Here is a 15,784-nt window from a genome sequence, read left to right on the forward strand (position 1 = left end):
ACTTCAGTCACTTCATTCCCTCAGCTTCCCCAGCTGTAAAATGTGAATAACTAAACCATGTTCCTTCATATGCCCACAAACAGAAAACTGGCATATTTACTTGAATCCAAGATGAGTTCCATCCAACCCCCAGCCCCATTCAACAGAGGAAAGGGGAGGGGAAGCCTTTCATCTTAGATTCAAGCTGGATGTTGGGCATGCAGGTGGAGGGGGACAGGCAGGTGGCTGCTGCATCTGACTCCAGCCCCGAGCTTGAGTCAGGGCTAGAGGCAGAGCCACAGAAGCCACTTGCCTGCCCCACTTCACCTGTCCTCCCCCTCACTACTGCTTACTGTCAGGGACAGCTCCAACTCAATACCCTCCTGGGACACAGAGCACAGTAGGAGCAGATGACACTGGCTGCTGCGTGGCCAGGAAGAGGCCAAAACTTCCACGTTTTCTATGCCTGGGAGGGAGTGGAGCTGGAGCTGTGCCTGACTACGTGGTTGGGGGACAGGGAAGGGAGGACAGAGTCTACAGGAATGCAAGCACTACAGGGGGGGAGGACAGTCTGGAGAGGGGTAAAGAAGTGGGGGGCTGCCTGCCCCCCCATTGCACGTGTCCCCCCCACCCGCTTTCCCAACTGTAGCAGCACCAGAGACAAATTTAAGGTGATCCTCTAATAATTAGATTCTATACATGACAAATTTATAACATTTCCATATATAAAATCATTTTAAATTCAAAGTCACTTTGGATTTGGGTAATACAGTAAACTAAGCTTGCTCCTTCCCTCCCTCCTCTCACCTGGGAAACCAGTTTTCTGCAAGGCAAGTTTAATATAAAAACAGAGAGAGAGAGAGAGAAGCATGTCTGTTACTGAATGCTGCAAACCCAAGATGCTCACTCCATAAAATAGCCAGGCCTTCAATTGTTTCCATGATGCCACTTTTAAAGGAGAGGGTGGGTGGTGAAAGACTTGTGCTGGGTATATTTCAGTGAGACATTTACAGTCTCCCTCCTGAGAGTTGTCCCAGTGGCAGCAGCCCCTGTGCCTGTCAGCTGGACTCTGCTATCCTGCCTATGCCCAGAAACAATTTTTCAAGCACTCAAACTTTATTATCCAATTTCTCCAGGCTGCATGGAGGGCACACGCCTCCTCCGTGAGTGCTATTTCTGCCAAGTTCCAAAGCTGCTAGAGCTGTGTGAAAGTAATTCCCACCCACTGCCACTGCCCCAGGAAGAATATTTCTTTCCCATCCATGCATAACTCAAATCACTACAAGAATTCCCCTCTAAAGAATTCATGCTCAGGCCCTGATCAAGCACACAACATTGCTGGTCCAAGAGAATTCTGCAAGTAAAGAAAGCAGGGAGGATATTGTAGAAATTGGTTTTCAACCTTCACCAACAGCAATCACTAGCTAAGGCTGGGTATAGCGCACTGTAGTTCAGAAAGCTCCTTGGGATCCTTCAAGATGAAAGGTGCAATATTACAGGAATGTATTATATCCAGGGGCTTTGTTACAGTACACATTTCCTGGCATGGTTTTATTGCAAGAACATGAAGTTCACCTGAAGCTAGGGGCTGTCTGGATGACAAATGTGCCCCCAAATACTTCCCCTGACACCACAAGATATTAAAAAAGTAAAAGCCCTGATATGAACAAGTCAGCCCAAGCCACAACTACCCCAGGTAACCTTTAGGGGAGGCTAACAAAGACCACCCACCTTAGGCAGGGGAAGCATCATATATGGTCCATCTTGCCAGATATGCACCTTCAGCATCTGATCGGCAAGTTTTGTCAAACCTGTCCTGCCACCATAATGCTACAGAATCAGCAGGAGTGATAAATGATCCATACTCTTCCTCTCTGACTGATCCCAGAGGCTTGTTAGGAGCAGTGATGCCACAGTTACCAAAACTGTCACATACGAGGGACCTCCAGTGGCCCAGCTGGTCATGCAGCTCGAAGCCTACCACATCTTCTGCAGAGTCCAGCAGCCTGTGCGTCCCCGCTTCAGACAGGGAGCTGGAAATAGAGACCCATGCACCAACCACCTGTAGACTTAATTACTACCTCTGATCTAGAAACAAAGCCCCACCCCAGAAAAGCCCCAACCAATATGAGACAGCAGCCCCTCTACAGACCAACATAAGCAAGTGCCTGCACAGAATTTCAGTGTGCTCCACTTAGATGAGGAGCCAAAATCCAGCTCAAGGCATCTCCCCTAAGTAACACAACTACTTTCACAAGCACAACCTCCCACTGGAAAATAAAAAAGTTGCCACCATGGGAAATGTTCAAGAATACAGAAGAGATTTTTTTTTTTCCCCCCCTAGGAGCTGGGCCCTGGACTGTGGGACTCCATGCCACAGGAGATTCAGAACATGCATGGGTCCGATCTATTCATACCTCAATGCCTAGCATGCCTCTTCATCTCAGCTTCCCCAGGAATATCTTTGCACAGACCCTACAGACTGATCGAGGCCTACTGCCATCTGGGGAAGGAGACAGAGATTGCTGTTGTTTCCATTTTTAGCTGAAAAGGAAGAACTCTGTTGCCATCATGAAGGAGCTAAGGAGGTACCCTGCTTTAGCCCCAGAGTCTATGGCTGAGCAGAGAAGATGAGGAAAGATAAACATGAACTAGTAATTATATCAGCTGCAGAAGCCTGACAAGTTCATCAATAATCACCCTCCTCCTGCCACCTTCACTGGGCTCCAATTCTCCTTCCAGTCACTTCAGACAAAGATTGAGGATTTAAGCACAAAGTGTACACTTAGGTACAAAGAGAAGGGAGAGTCCAAAACCAATATTAACAAACAGGATTCTGAAGCCCTGGAAGAATTTCCTGGGCAAGTTACAGGAGAGTTTACAGAGCCTCTTTTATTTCCATGGTAAAGGTCCCCTTCCTTTTCATGCAGCAGCTCTTTTGATGTGCACAAGAATGAAGAAGTGTGAGCAACAGGATGATAGGGCTTGCTCCCTCATGTTCCTTCTCCAACACAGTTTTTAATCTGACAGCTAGATTGAAAGTACCACACAAGTGGCCACCGTGATCCAGAAAAGCTAAATCAGGGTTTTATACTCCTCTCAACAGCTGTAGGTCATCCCCACAGAAGAGACAACTTCATAGCCAAGAATTAAAATGGGGGCAATTGGCAGGCATCTATTCTGATATTCAGGTGAGTGGTAAACAGACTTACTGCAAGGCAGGAGAACAGACCCAGCATGAAGAAGGAGCCATAAAGTTCCCAGCGTGTCTGACTCGCCCATTTGGGCCAGAAAGGCGCTGGGGTAGAAGCAGTAACTGCAACAGGCTCCCAAATAAATCCGGTGTTCAAATCACCAAAACCTCCAGGTCACTCAGGCCAGAGGAAAGTGGAACAATTCAAGACACATCCTCTTTTCCCTCAGCCGCAGACTGTCAAGAAGCAAGCTCCATTTCAGGCCCGCCCCCTCCGCTCCCTCCCAATGACACCACTCCCAGATATACTATCATCCCACACAAGCCTGGTGTTTGCTATTGCAGCAAGCTATTGACATGGGAGTGGTGAATCATGAAGCTGATGTTACAGAACAGTTGGTTAGAGGCAAAAATCCTGCATTGCTGCCAGCTCCTATTTTCTGTTGCTTGATCCCATATTTTAGGGATGCTACACGTTCAGGCAGTGGTACACCAACCAATAATCCAGGGAGCTAGAAAGAGACAGAAACCATAGCCAGTCTGGGAAAGAACTGCCCGCAAAGGCAAAGGGAGCTTGCTGGCGACCCTGAGATGCTTAAGGCTTTTTGGGGAGAAAGGAAAGGGGAACTGAAACAAATAGGTCATCTGACAAGACCCACTAAGAGCAAGCTGTAACCAGCCAGCTGCTCCTTCCTGGTGGGTGCCGGGTGCAATCCCATCCCTCCCTTCCACGGACAACATGCGTGCGTGTATTAAAGCAGCCTCTCTAGCATCTCAGTTCTTCTGCCCAGGATGGGTACTCTGCAAAAGGGAGGTGAAAGGAGGAGGAGACAAAGAAATGAACTGAGGTCACTGGAGATACCCAGCCCTTCAGCAAAATATGGCTGATCTCTTACAGAAAACCCACGAATGCTAGGCAGCATGCGATTGCTGTGGTACAATTTGGCCTTCCCCATTCCTTACTAGGTCTTTTGGAGAAGGCCCAAATGCTGTCAGGGTCCCACTGTTCTAGGCAAGGGATGAGGTGAGATGATCCCCACCTTTAAGGATTTTATTTAAAAGGACAAGACAGGCCAATGCTAAAAGAGAAGACAGAGGTGAAGCAATTTGCCCAGGGCTTCACAGCAGGTCAGCTGCAGAGATAGGAGTAGAGCCCAAGTCCCTGACTCCACAGCTGCTGGCTCAGCCTTTCACCATCTCACTTCAGTGCCTCCAACCTAAAAGCTCAGTGCTGACTCTTGATCAGAGACCATGGTTTTCCTGGGCTCTGGAAAGTGCTTTCTTAAACAACACAAGCAACTTAATCAAACAAGCAAAGCAGCCAGGAGGTCCCTGGAGCTATGGAGCCAGGTGGGAGCAACGTGTTGATTCTGCAGTTTGGAGGTTTGGCCCACACAACCACAACTGAGCACCCCCTGCCTCCACACCCAAGGGACATCTGCATTCCTCAGGACAAGTTCACTTACTCCCACTCACATCCAGACCAAGGTGTTTTCCTACCCACTCTCCCTCAGGGATTCCCAGCATTATGCTCCCCACACTGTCCCGCCTCACCCTGCTCCCAACTGCAGCTCATTAGTGCAGCTAGCTGGGCACTTTGTATTTTATTCTAGTGCATTAAGAATAAAACAAAACCAAAAGATGACAATGAACCTAGGGCTCCAGACTTGCCAGGTTTCCCCCATCCCACTTTCTTCTCAGCTTGCAGGAGGGGGATGTAGAGCTGCTCCTTTACCAAGATCAGACCTGACAGTCAAACGCTCCTCCTCCGGGCTTCATCCCCACGCTGCCCAGAACCTCCGCTCTTGCCTCCTTTCCCTCCCTCTGCAGGATAACCCACAAACACATCCCCGACAATAACAGAGTCAACTCCATCTTCCTAAATACAGCAGTTACCAGGTGACCGGGAAATCTCTTTTACTGCTGATGCTGCTAATGGAAAATTTCTTCCTTTTCTCTATTGCCTGCAAAGCCAGTCATGGTTTCCCCAGCTCCTGCAGAGTTTGTCTTTTGCAGAAAAATGGAAAGACAGGAGGCATGGGGATGGAGGAGGTAAGGCTGGCAGGGAACAGATAACTGAAAATGGCTGCAGACCTGTTAGTTCCTTTGTTTCTTAAATCAGCAGCCTCATTCGGCACAGATGAGTGCCAGCTCCATCCAGTATTTGGCCTCTTTTTTCCCAAGCAGTGATAAGCCAGCCTGTCACCAAGTCATCAGGGAATTTCCATCTCTCACTCATTCATACCAGGCAAAGTATATTAAAGTTAATGTAGGGACTGAGCAGCAGAGTGACCCAGCTTCCTCTCTCACCTGGTGTATACAGGATAGAGGCCACAGGAGTCAGTGGGTGAGCCAGAGAAGATGATTGCACAACTGTACCCTCCAGAAGGAGATCAGAAGCTTTGCCCATTGACAGGCAGATCCAGGACACCCGATCCTGGACATCAAGGACACTGCTTCACCTGGCATCTTCAATACCATTAACTGTCGCCATACTGTCTGGACACTGGGAATCTTAAATGAATTAGCAGATTCCCAGCGGTTTGCACAAAACATTCAATTCATTTCTGTGGCACCACTGTCTAAGCTAGTTACGTATAAGGATCCTGTCCATTACACTGTGTGGCGGCTACTGGAATCGGTAACAGAAGCAGGCAGTAATGCCGAGGGAAAAGGGAGAGAGAACGAGGAGGAGGGAGAAAAGTGGCGGTGCTGCTCTCTCCCTATTCACAAAGCTGCAGCTGGAGGAGGGCAATTCCCCAGTTTGTTGTTTATGAATCATCCTGGATGTACCTGACATAGTACAGATGCGAACAATACACCCACTCTCAAAAGCTTCCCAGCAAAGGAGCTGTTATACACCATACAGCTTGACCTTTCATACCCCGCTTCCTGCCCAAGTGAACACGGACTGGCCTCCAGCATGAAGATGGCATACATGCATCTCCAGCCACCTCAACATGCTAGAACAGGCACCTAGTAAAAATAGCCTGAAAACAATCCTTCGGTCTCTTCCCACCCTACTAGGCTCTTACCATAAGTGACAACTACTTTCTACGCCTGCCATTGGACCAAGCCAACATCCCAGTTACACAGCAAGGCAGGCAAAAGGAGTCTACTTAAGGAGTCAGTGTGGTTATTAGCATCACATACATCATGAAGTAGCACAAAAGGACTTGGCTAGTCCCATTTTGTCCAGAGGGAACATGAATTTAATTGCTTTGGTCCCACCCATCTGAGGCTTTTAATGTTCCCCTCCCCCTAATACATGCAAAGAGGACCGGAAGTTCCCTGTAACGCATGGTAGGGGAGCGCAGCTTTGTATGATGCCAGGATCATGAGTATACTTGTACCCTGCTGGCACACCTGCACCCTGCTCCACCTGCTTCCTCCCTCCCCGCTCAGAAAGGGAGAAGGAAGTGAGGTTTGAACCCACCCTGCCCAGTTGCTAGTGTTGAGTTATTCCTACCCTCTTACTGTTTGCAGTTCAGCTGCAAGTCTAGGAGGCTTTGTCTATAGTTAATCTTCTGTTGCCACTAGCTGGTCAATATGGGTACTCTTGCAAAGCAGCAATTCTTTAAGGATGGTCTTTTGAAGCTTTAACACAGACTTGTATTTCCCTAACACCACAAAAATAAGAGGTACTGAGGGCCTGCTGAGGGGGCTGCTGCATTTGCTGCTCAGCTGGATCTACCACATTCAAATATCACCAAAGACAGAGGCATAAAGGACTTGCCCCCACCACCCATTTCGACAGACTTTCCACAGATTTAGAGAGCAACAAGCAAAAAACTTTTGAGGTAGTAGGAGCAAAAACTAGTCAGAGCGCACAGAAATCTGTGATCAAAATAACACAAAGCTTATCACATCAATGGCCCTCCGTAGGCTCTGTTAAAAGTGACTGGGGATTTTTTTTGTCAGACTGGGTTCTTTCCCCCAAAAAATGATTTGGCAAAAGAAGAACGATTACAGAAACATCTTTATTTTGATTCTTTTTGTCAAAACACGGGTAGCATCACAAACCTGGCTGGTTTCCTGCCACCTCACAGCTTCACTTTCCCAGAAGTCTCTTCCTGAACCAGGCTCTCCAGATCTGCTGTAATCCCAGCAATAGTGTCCTACGGCAAGGGCACCTCAGGGCACCCAGAGTCCTGAATCAAGGTTCTGGGAAATTGGCCCTTAACAAGCTTGCAAGTGAGATGGCTGGAAGTCAGTCTGCGTTGTGCTGCTTGTTTAACTGGGTTTTGTTTCGTTTCTTTTGGCTAAAAAGAAGGGGTTGGGAATAAAATCGAGATGCTCTGTAAACTTTTTTTTTTTGGGAGAGAGAGAGAGCGCGCACATGCACGTGCCCAGTTTGATCAAAAATTCCCAAACACTGAAAACAAAGAAAGCCCTACAGAAGAGCCAAGGAGGGTCAGTTTATAGCAGGGTTTTCAGGTCCAGACTCTCTGAATCCCTGGAACTCGGGGCCATTCAACTTTTCCTGAAATCATGATTCTAGTGAAACCCACTTGTTTTGCCCCCAGGAGTACACTTTCCCCTCCCCAACAAACTACTTTTTCAGGAAAAGTTCGACTTCCTTTTTTCCTGGATAGAAATGAAGACTTTGAGATGTCAGAATTCTCTGCGGGGTAAATTTCAACTGCCTCTTAAAGATGAAGCTTAAAACATTTGTCGAGTACAAGGAAACCCAAACCTGGAGCGATGAGTCAGACTCATGCATCCTCTCGAACTTAATACAAGGCATAGTATCTCTTTTGCAGGTGCATCTGTGAAGCATGAACAGTCACAGAACAAAACTGAGGCTAATGGAGTTAAGCGACTTTGCCAAGGTGACGCAGCAACCAGCAGCAGAGCAAGGAATAAGAATGAAGACTTTCTTCTTACCGACTTGCGGCAACTTCCTGACCGTATTGCTTCAGCTTATGCAGCTGCACAATGCTACCTGTTCTAGCCAGCTGCCTGGGCGATAATGGTAGCAACAAATTAGAGGGAAAGAACAGAAACTACTTTCTCCCACAAGGCACATTCAGATCCGTTGCCAAGGCCGACAGATTTTCAGGCCAGGAGCCACCTCATCCTAAAAGTAGTTCCTTTCAGGAAACAGTTAGGGAGGAACATTAGTACCACTTCACACCTGCATCACAGCCCCAGAGTTAAAAGCCCACCCGCCTTTCCTTCTTTCCCTGTGATACAATACCTGCTTACAAGTAACCCAGAGGGTCTTCTCTGCCTTGGGAAGGGGGCAGTAGTCAGGAAGAACTCTCTCTAACATGCTAAAGATAGCACTCAGCTAAAACCATGCATTTGTAGAGCCCTTTCCCTGATCTCCCCCCTGCTACCTGCCTGCAAAGCTCTTCCGTGTCAGGTTATTAACATGAGAAAATGAACTTCAAGGGGCTCTTTTTCAGAGCATCTTTCCACTCCACCCCTCAGATAGTATTACACAGAGACTGTGGGACATACTGGAATGAAAACCCAGATAGGGCACAGAAACTCTGCAACACTTACTGTTAGTCTTCACATGTCCCTCCCCACCTCCCACCTATAAAGAGCACACCCCATTTAAGGAACTGCTCCCTGAATCAAACTAACACGTTAACAACAGCTGTTTCACACAAACAGGAGTCCTTCCAGAGGGAAGGCTCCATGCTGTCAGAATCAGGAGACATCCCTCCCCGGCTCACCGCCCCAGGGAGCCTGCTGCAAGTGTCTTGTTTTCACTGCACTTCCCATCAGTGCTTTTGCACAGCATGATTCAGTTTTGAATCTGTAGGAAGCAAACGTTGGAAGTTGCTGTACTCTACCTGACTGTCCACAATAACCCAGTCAGTGCAAGGCAAGGGGGCATTCAATAATCTAGTGGACAACTTCAACCAACCAACCCACACAGGTTAGGGACAGGCATTCAAAAAGTCTGAGCCTGAACTGATTCAATCTTTGCAGGTTAGTCTAACCTGCGAAGCCTGAACCAATTTGGAGGTGGACAGACGTTTCCTTTTTATTCCAGAAATACAGACACATGCCTGCAGTGGCTCAGGCTAGAAGCCAGGTTGCTAGAGCAGCCCTCCCTTCCCTTACATAATGCTGAGCTGAGGGGGGCATGGCAGGATGCTCTGATTAGGGAGGGGAAGTCTCAGGCTTTTCCCTGCCGGCTGTTCAAGGGGTGGGAGTGTTGCCAGACTCCAGCCCTGGGCTAACACTCTGAGGCAAGGAGAAAGTGGGCAGTGCATGCAACTGTTGGCGACATCAGCTTTTCAAATCTCCCTCTCCGCAAACCAGCAGGGCAGCTGATAAAACCAGTGCTATCAGCCCATCAGCAAAATAAAGCCTCTCTCATTAGTTAAAGCTCTTCTTAAACACCGTTTTCCAAGGAAGGAACAGAAGAACATTACCAGCTACCTGTTGATTAGTTCCAAAAAGCCCTAAGCAAACACTGTTCTGTCTGCCTGTCCCAGTGAAACTGGAGACACATACACACCTCTCAGCATTAGCTAACATCGCACATGCCTAGGGTCCATGGGGCTGGGGTCCATGTAGTAGGAAATGGAAGGGGGCAGGAATCCCTGCTTGAGCAGCAAGGGAAGCCAGGTAGATGCTACTGTGCCTGCAGTCTCTGCCAGAGCTCTAGCTAGGAAGGAGAGGGGAAAAGCCAGCCTGTTCTTTGGAGAGCAGAGAGGACAGCCTATCCCAGCCCAGCTGCAAAGCATCTGGGATGCTGGGGGACTCTGGATTAACTTAAACAAGGAAGAGGTCTGGGACAGACATTGCATAAACCGGTTTGACCCAAATCAGTTAAGTCTGATACTACATTCAACCAGATTTATCTTAAACCAGTTTCAGCCATTTTGAAACTGGTTTATGTGCACAGAACTCAAGTTCTGTTAAAGGTTTAAACCAGTTTCTGATCACTTAAACCAGTTTAAACCACTTAAACTCATCATGTTCAGTATTTTGCAGGCTTCTTCAAATCTCATACAAACAGCCCATGCAACAGCTCCTCCCTACCCCCTTCCAGCCCACTGGAGTCGCTTGTTTTTGCCCATGCAGTGGAAATCCACGTTTGGGAACAAATTCCCTGAACAGACAGGAGTTCAAATTTACTTCAGTATGCCACAAAATACAAATTGCAACTCAGGGCACAGGCAAGTACCCACAGAGAGTCAAACATTGGCCCTCACTCCTGAGCTGATCCTGCTCAGAGACCCCATAAACCAAACGAACACTCCTGTATTGTATTATAAACAGGAGTAGCAGCAAATGCTCAAGCTGTAAAAGCATCTCCCACCTTTCCACTTGTTGAAAATCTTTCCAAAAAAATCCCATCTTTGAAAACAGCAAGTCTTGAAAAAAATCAACTCAGCGAAACAAAAGGATTTTTATTTGTTCTTAAAAAGAAACGAGAAATCACTTCAAGTCTTTTGGAGAGAAATAAACACTCTCTCCATTAAAAAAAACAAAAAACCAAACATTTCATTTATTTACATATATATATAAAAACCACTCAAGTACCCAGATGGACGTGGGAAAAGAAGTTAACTTTGAGAACAAGAACCCAGGAAACTACATACACAGATTACGATGTTAGGATCAACACAGCCAGACTCCATAAAAGCTCCAGTCAGAGTTATACCACCTTAGCACAGGCCCTTTGCACGTGGGGATATTGTTAGAGAGTCTTAATGCGTATGCACACACACTTTTTTCTGACAGCCCTAGATACAAAGCATCTTGCAGAGCTGCATATGCTTGTCAAACAGCATCCATTAAAGTCATTTATGAGAAGTATATAGTAAACTCTTTTTACATTTACATTGTAGTCTCTTACATAAGAGCTATGCTGAAAATCTGCCTGCATATATATACACAGACCATCTAAATTAGATTGGAAGTTAACTGCCTCATTCTCTGAATTGCACTTAAAGCAGGCTCTGCCGCTTGTTGAAAAAGCTATTGTATATAACACATGGCCACTAACTCAATCAAGATGCATACCTTTGAGAGAGAAGAGACCTCATCACAAATGGATCAAGTCAATGAAGATGCTAGACCATTTGCCAATAAAAATACTGCAAGATATTAAATACAGCAAGGTAGTACAGGTGTACCCAAGGTTGCAGAGAACTCGTGCATCATCGTGAGCTGTATGTCAATTGATAGCATATATGCACAAGGAGTAAAGTTAAAATTTTCCATTTCCTGCCTTAAGAGCACTTTACTGAATAATTTTAGCATTCCTGAACCACGGATTGGTAGTGGGGGAAGGAGACAATTTGTATGGTCTCTCAAACAGGGAAACGGCTGATGAAATACAAGGAGCACTGGTGTCAGTCAGAGACGAGGGGTGCTAACACAACTCTAAAGAGAATAAGGAAACAAAATTAGGTCAGTTTTTAGCCAGGGGTCCCGTGTTTTGATCACAGGAAGACAGAGCACAATAAAAGTTAACCAGCTGCTGGCTTTCTGAGAGGAAATGGAGAACTCTTTCTCTTCCCACAACTGGTTTCAAGAATGAAGCATATACATATAGGCAAATTAATTTGTCCTACGCAGCCCTGGGGATTACAGGCACACAGATCTCCAGACACCAACACCCCCTAGTGGGCAGAAAAATGTTCCTTTGGCATAGCAAATATATAGTTTCACAAGGAATATTTCCACATGCCAGGAAAGGTGCGACTAATCTCCTACTAGTACCCTTTGAGATCAGGGTTGTGAAGACAAAGCAAGGAAAAAAAAAAAAGAGGCCCTGTTTTTATACAGGGTTTTTTCCCCCGCCATCAAAAAGCTGTTGATATAATCAAAGTATTAACTAGAAGATACCTACTAGGTTCAGCAAAACACTCTTCTCTGGTCCAGGATGGCATTTTTGGTAAAACCAGACTCCCCCACCCAGAGTAGCCAATATCATGGGGGGGGGGGGCGGGGGAAGCAGAACATCACCTGGGCCACAGAAGCCCGAGGTTCAAGTCCCAGCTGGTTTCCCCATCTCCTCCTAGGAGAGCTCTCCAAGCACTAGACTATTACCTCCTGCCTCAGAATAGCTCTTTTGGTTTTCTGCCAAAGACTTCAAAAGCACTTAATTCCTTTCAAAGCCGCACAGGACATTTTTGACATGCTGGAGTTTCCTGCCCCACAGAAGTTGGGTCTTTCCTAGATTTCAGGTGGGAAATCTTTTATGACGCAAATCACAGCACACCTTTTGTATGGGAATCCGCCTTGTCTTCACAGATTCACCATCTCTTAACTTTTTCAACTGCTTTCCTGAGCACAAGTTTTCCTCTGTTACTCTCAAAGCCCAGCAGCCCTTGATACAGTCTTCCCTAACCCTGCTCCAAGCGTACCTACATGGAACTCCATGAGGAAGTCAGACAATCTTTTCTACAGCAGGAACACCATGGGTCGGAGAAAAAAAGCGTTAGCGAGAAAGGATGCTTATTGTAGATAGCGTCCCAGGAGAAGTCAGTCGTCCTTGGGTCCAGAGAGTCATATCTCTACAAAGAACTGAATGCTACAGTTTGTGTTTCCTGGCCTTAAGAGTCCTAAGCCACTCACAGGAAAAGGAAACACGGCAATGAGACATTCAGGACTCGCATCTACGTTCTGCTGCGGTGAATGAAGAGAGTTGCCAGGAAAGTGTTTCTGATCTCTCCCAAGGTTAAAAAATAAATAAATAAATAAATTCCCAAGTTTGGCTCTTATTTTGTTCTCAACTTTTCCGTGCAAGTTCTAAACATCACTTCCTCCTTCCCCTCCGTTACCCATATTACAACTTTCTAACAAAGTCCTTCTTTGAAGCTATTCAGGCCAGGCGGCTTAGGGTGCCTGTACCTATTCAAGGCAGAAACATTCTCTCCTTCCTAAAATAAAAAAAAATAGTTAGATGCCTATGAAGTTTTTCCTTCAACAGAGAGACAGTACAGATGGTCAGCACAAGACGGGTCAATACATTTTTGATACTAGATACCAAGAATTTCTGCATGTAAAGGAAGGACAAACTAACTGAGGCTATTTCCCCCACTATCCAAAACAATCAAGTTCTTCAGGCCTTCAGATGCTGTGCAACATGACAGTGTATTGGGACTAGGACCAATGTCTAGTAAAAACCAGCATGCTAACCAGCAAAATCCTTTATAACAATGGCCCAGGAAAGAGTTAAGTGTAGGAGAAGATCCAGGTGATATTAAAAAAAAAAAAAAAAAAAGGCACAAATTTAAAATATCAGAGGATACAAATAATTCCTATGACAGAGCTTGGGAAAGGAAAAGAATCATCTCCCCTTGGAACAAGGCACCTATTAAACTTAGAATGGCCATCAAGCCATCCCATACAGTGGTGGTTGGAGGGGGAAGTTGCTTCCCTGCCCTTTATACTCTGACAATTTTGGGGGATACCTTGGGCTCTCCAACATATAAAAAAGCACAACAAAAAGAGGCAGTCTTGCCGTAGAGGCTGCATGCACATCACAGCACTAGCTAAACCCCAGGTTGGCTGTTTTAAGTAAAGAATTTCTTCAGCAGATACAGTATCTTCAGTCACTTATTGAAATGAGATTTGCTATACCAGATCAGACTTTTTGATCTAGCAAGCCAAATCTTTCTTAGAGCAGGAACCAATATGTAAAGCTACCTGGAGGGCCTTTTGCCTTCCTCTGATACATTTAGCCAAGAGCGCGATATGGAGCTGGAGAGAATTCACTCCCAGACCCTATCATAATGTTTATTTTACCCCGAAATCTCAAGTCAGCAGCACACTAAGACTCTTACTGTCTCCGAGCTGCTTGCACGGTAAAGGCTGGCCCACCCTCATGCCAGTCTGCTCCCCGATTCTGAACTTTGTATTTCAGGTAAGATACGAAGGACATTGATTCTTTGCGATCGACTTCAGGTTCCTAGAAAATGCTGCAAAGTAAGGACCCGACAGACTCAGCCTGCGAGACCCCTTATGCACTACGTGAGTGTCTATTGCAAGCATGCTCTACTAGGAGAGCCTCACAGGGGGTTAAAAGGACTATGAGATGCAGTCAGTCATCTCGCTACTCTAGCGCATCACATTCACTGGAGAGGCAGTCACTTGGAAGCACAACAGTCGGCTCCCACAGCACTGCTGAGCTTACAGCTATTTACCGGGCTAGCGTGAACACAGGCTAGAAGATCTTGACATGCTAAATGCACACAATCCACTGAAAGTCGCAACCAAGGTTCATTAAGCTGCATCTCGCACACAAAACTAAGCAGGTACTCAAATTACAGTAGGTTTAGATACCAGAGAAGCTGGTGGATAAAGAAGAGCTGTACTGAGATCAACAAAAACCTTCAGTGATCTGCCACAGCAGATGCCAAGCTTTAGATACCGAATTCTAAACAATTCACTTTTATTGAGCATAACAAGTCAGATCTAAGGCAGAGCATAAGATAATAGTGACAAGACACAGTGAGAGCATCCTCTTGGAGAAGAGATCAACCAGCTACACAAAAATAAGGCAATGCTGTTCCCATAAAAATGCATTAGTTTTCCTCCCCGCTACAGCTGAAATCTTTCAAAGTACAGGAAAACAACAACGTGTGGGGCATTCTGCAAGAGACCCAACTGTGCAAGCACCGCACAGAGCCAGGGCAATCAGCGCCATTCAACCAAAATATTTATAAACAAGCCTCTTGCTAAAATGAAGCATCCTCTTCCCTCTGCACTCAACGGCAGCTTCTCCAAGGCCAACCTTCTGCAGAAGACCGTTTCGGGAGCATCCGCTACTTCGCAGCCTGAGCTACCAGGCTCCGGGATGAAGTCTTCCCCAAAGTCATTAGACAGCCGAGAGACCCTGCTAATAATAATAATTATAAAAAAAAAATCTATATATCCCTCCCAAGCCTTGCTTCCCAGGAAGAGGAATGCGCACCAAGAGGAAAACATGAAAAGGGAGGAAAAAAAGCTCTAAGTAGGGTCTCCATAAGGAGGGGGGGAATCACACCGCAACAATGTGACAGCACTGAAGTGACTCCTGCAGGATCATTGCAAGGAAGGAAACTGCTCTGCAACTTGGGAAAGAAGGGGGGGGGGGTAAGAAAGGGAAGAAAACTTGCCCTTTCCAGAGCAAGAACGGCCTACATTTGACAGCAGTGAGGGCAGGGGAGCCCTGAGACACAGGACCCCAGCCTGTCAGTGACAGGGAGGGGGATGAGAAGTGACCACCATGCTGCTGGGGGGACTGGAAGGGAGAAAAAAGAAGGGGGGTAGAAGCGAGCATGGGGAGGGGAGGAAAAGGCTGAGGACAACCTTGCGGCAAACACCCCCCGGCAGAAAGCGGAGGGGCCGGGGAGCCGGGTGCCCACCTGAGCAGGTGCAGGGGGGCTGCTCGTAACTTCGGGGAGGAGATCAAGGAAAAACTCTGTGTCCCCACACACAGGCATAGCTGTGTTTCTGGGAGCAGGGAAGGCGGCTCCCGGGGGCGGGCGGGTGCGGGACAGGCGCGGGGAAGGGGCAGTGGCCTGGAGCCCTTCCCCGCGCGGGCCGGGCGCTCACCCAGGGTGAAGAAGGGCAGCTCCGTGTTGTCCAGGTCGTCCTGCACCGCGATGCGCCCGGGCAGCTCGTTGCGGACGAAGAGCAGCAGGCGGG

At 47.0% G+C, this 15,784-nt stretch overlaps 1 protein-coding gene across 1 annotated transcript in view; it reads right to left on the reverse strand.

The window, feature by feature from the left end:
* ASTN2 (astrotactin 2) overlaps positions 1 to 15,778 on the reverse strand; it is a 585,314-nt gene extending 569,536 nt beyond the window's left edge. Inside the window, exon 1 of the mRNA XM_019540648.1 lies at positions 15,692 to 15,778. The gene's annotated coding sequence lies outside the window, so the exon portion shown is untranslated. The remainder of the gene's footprint in view (positions 1 to 15,691) is intronic.
* Positions 15,779 to 15,784: the final 6 nt, after the last annotated feature.

Source organism: Crocodylus porosus, unplaced genomic scaffold (genome assembly GCF_001723895.1).
Source record: "Crocodylus porosus isolate Cpor-Errol unplaced genomic scaffold, CroPor_comp1, whole genome shotgun sequence".
Taxonomy (NCBI): domain Eukaryota; kingdom Metazoa; phylum Chordata; order Crocodylia; family Crocodylidae; genus Crocodylus; species Crocodylus porosus.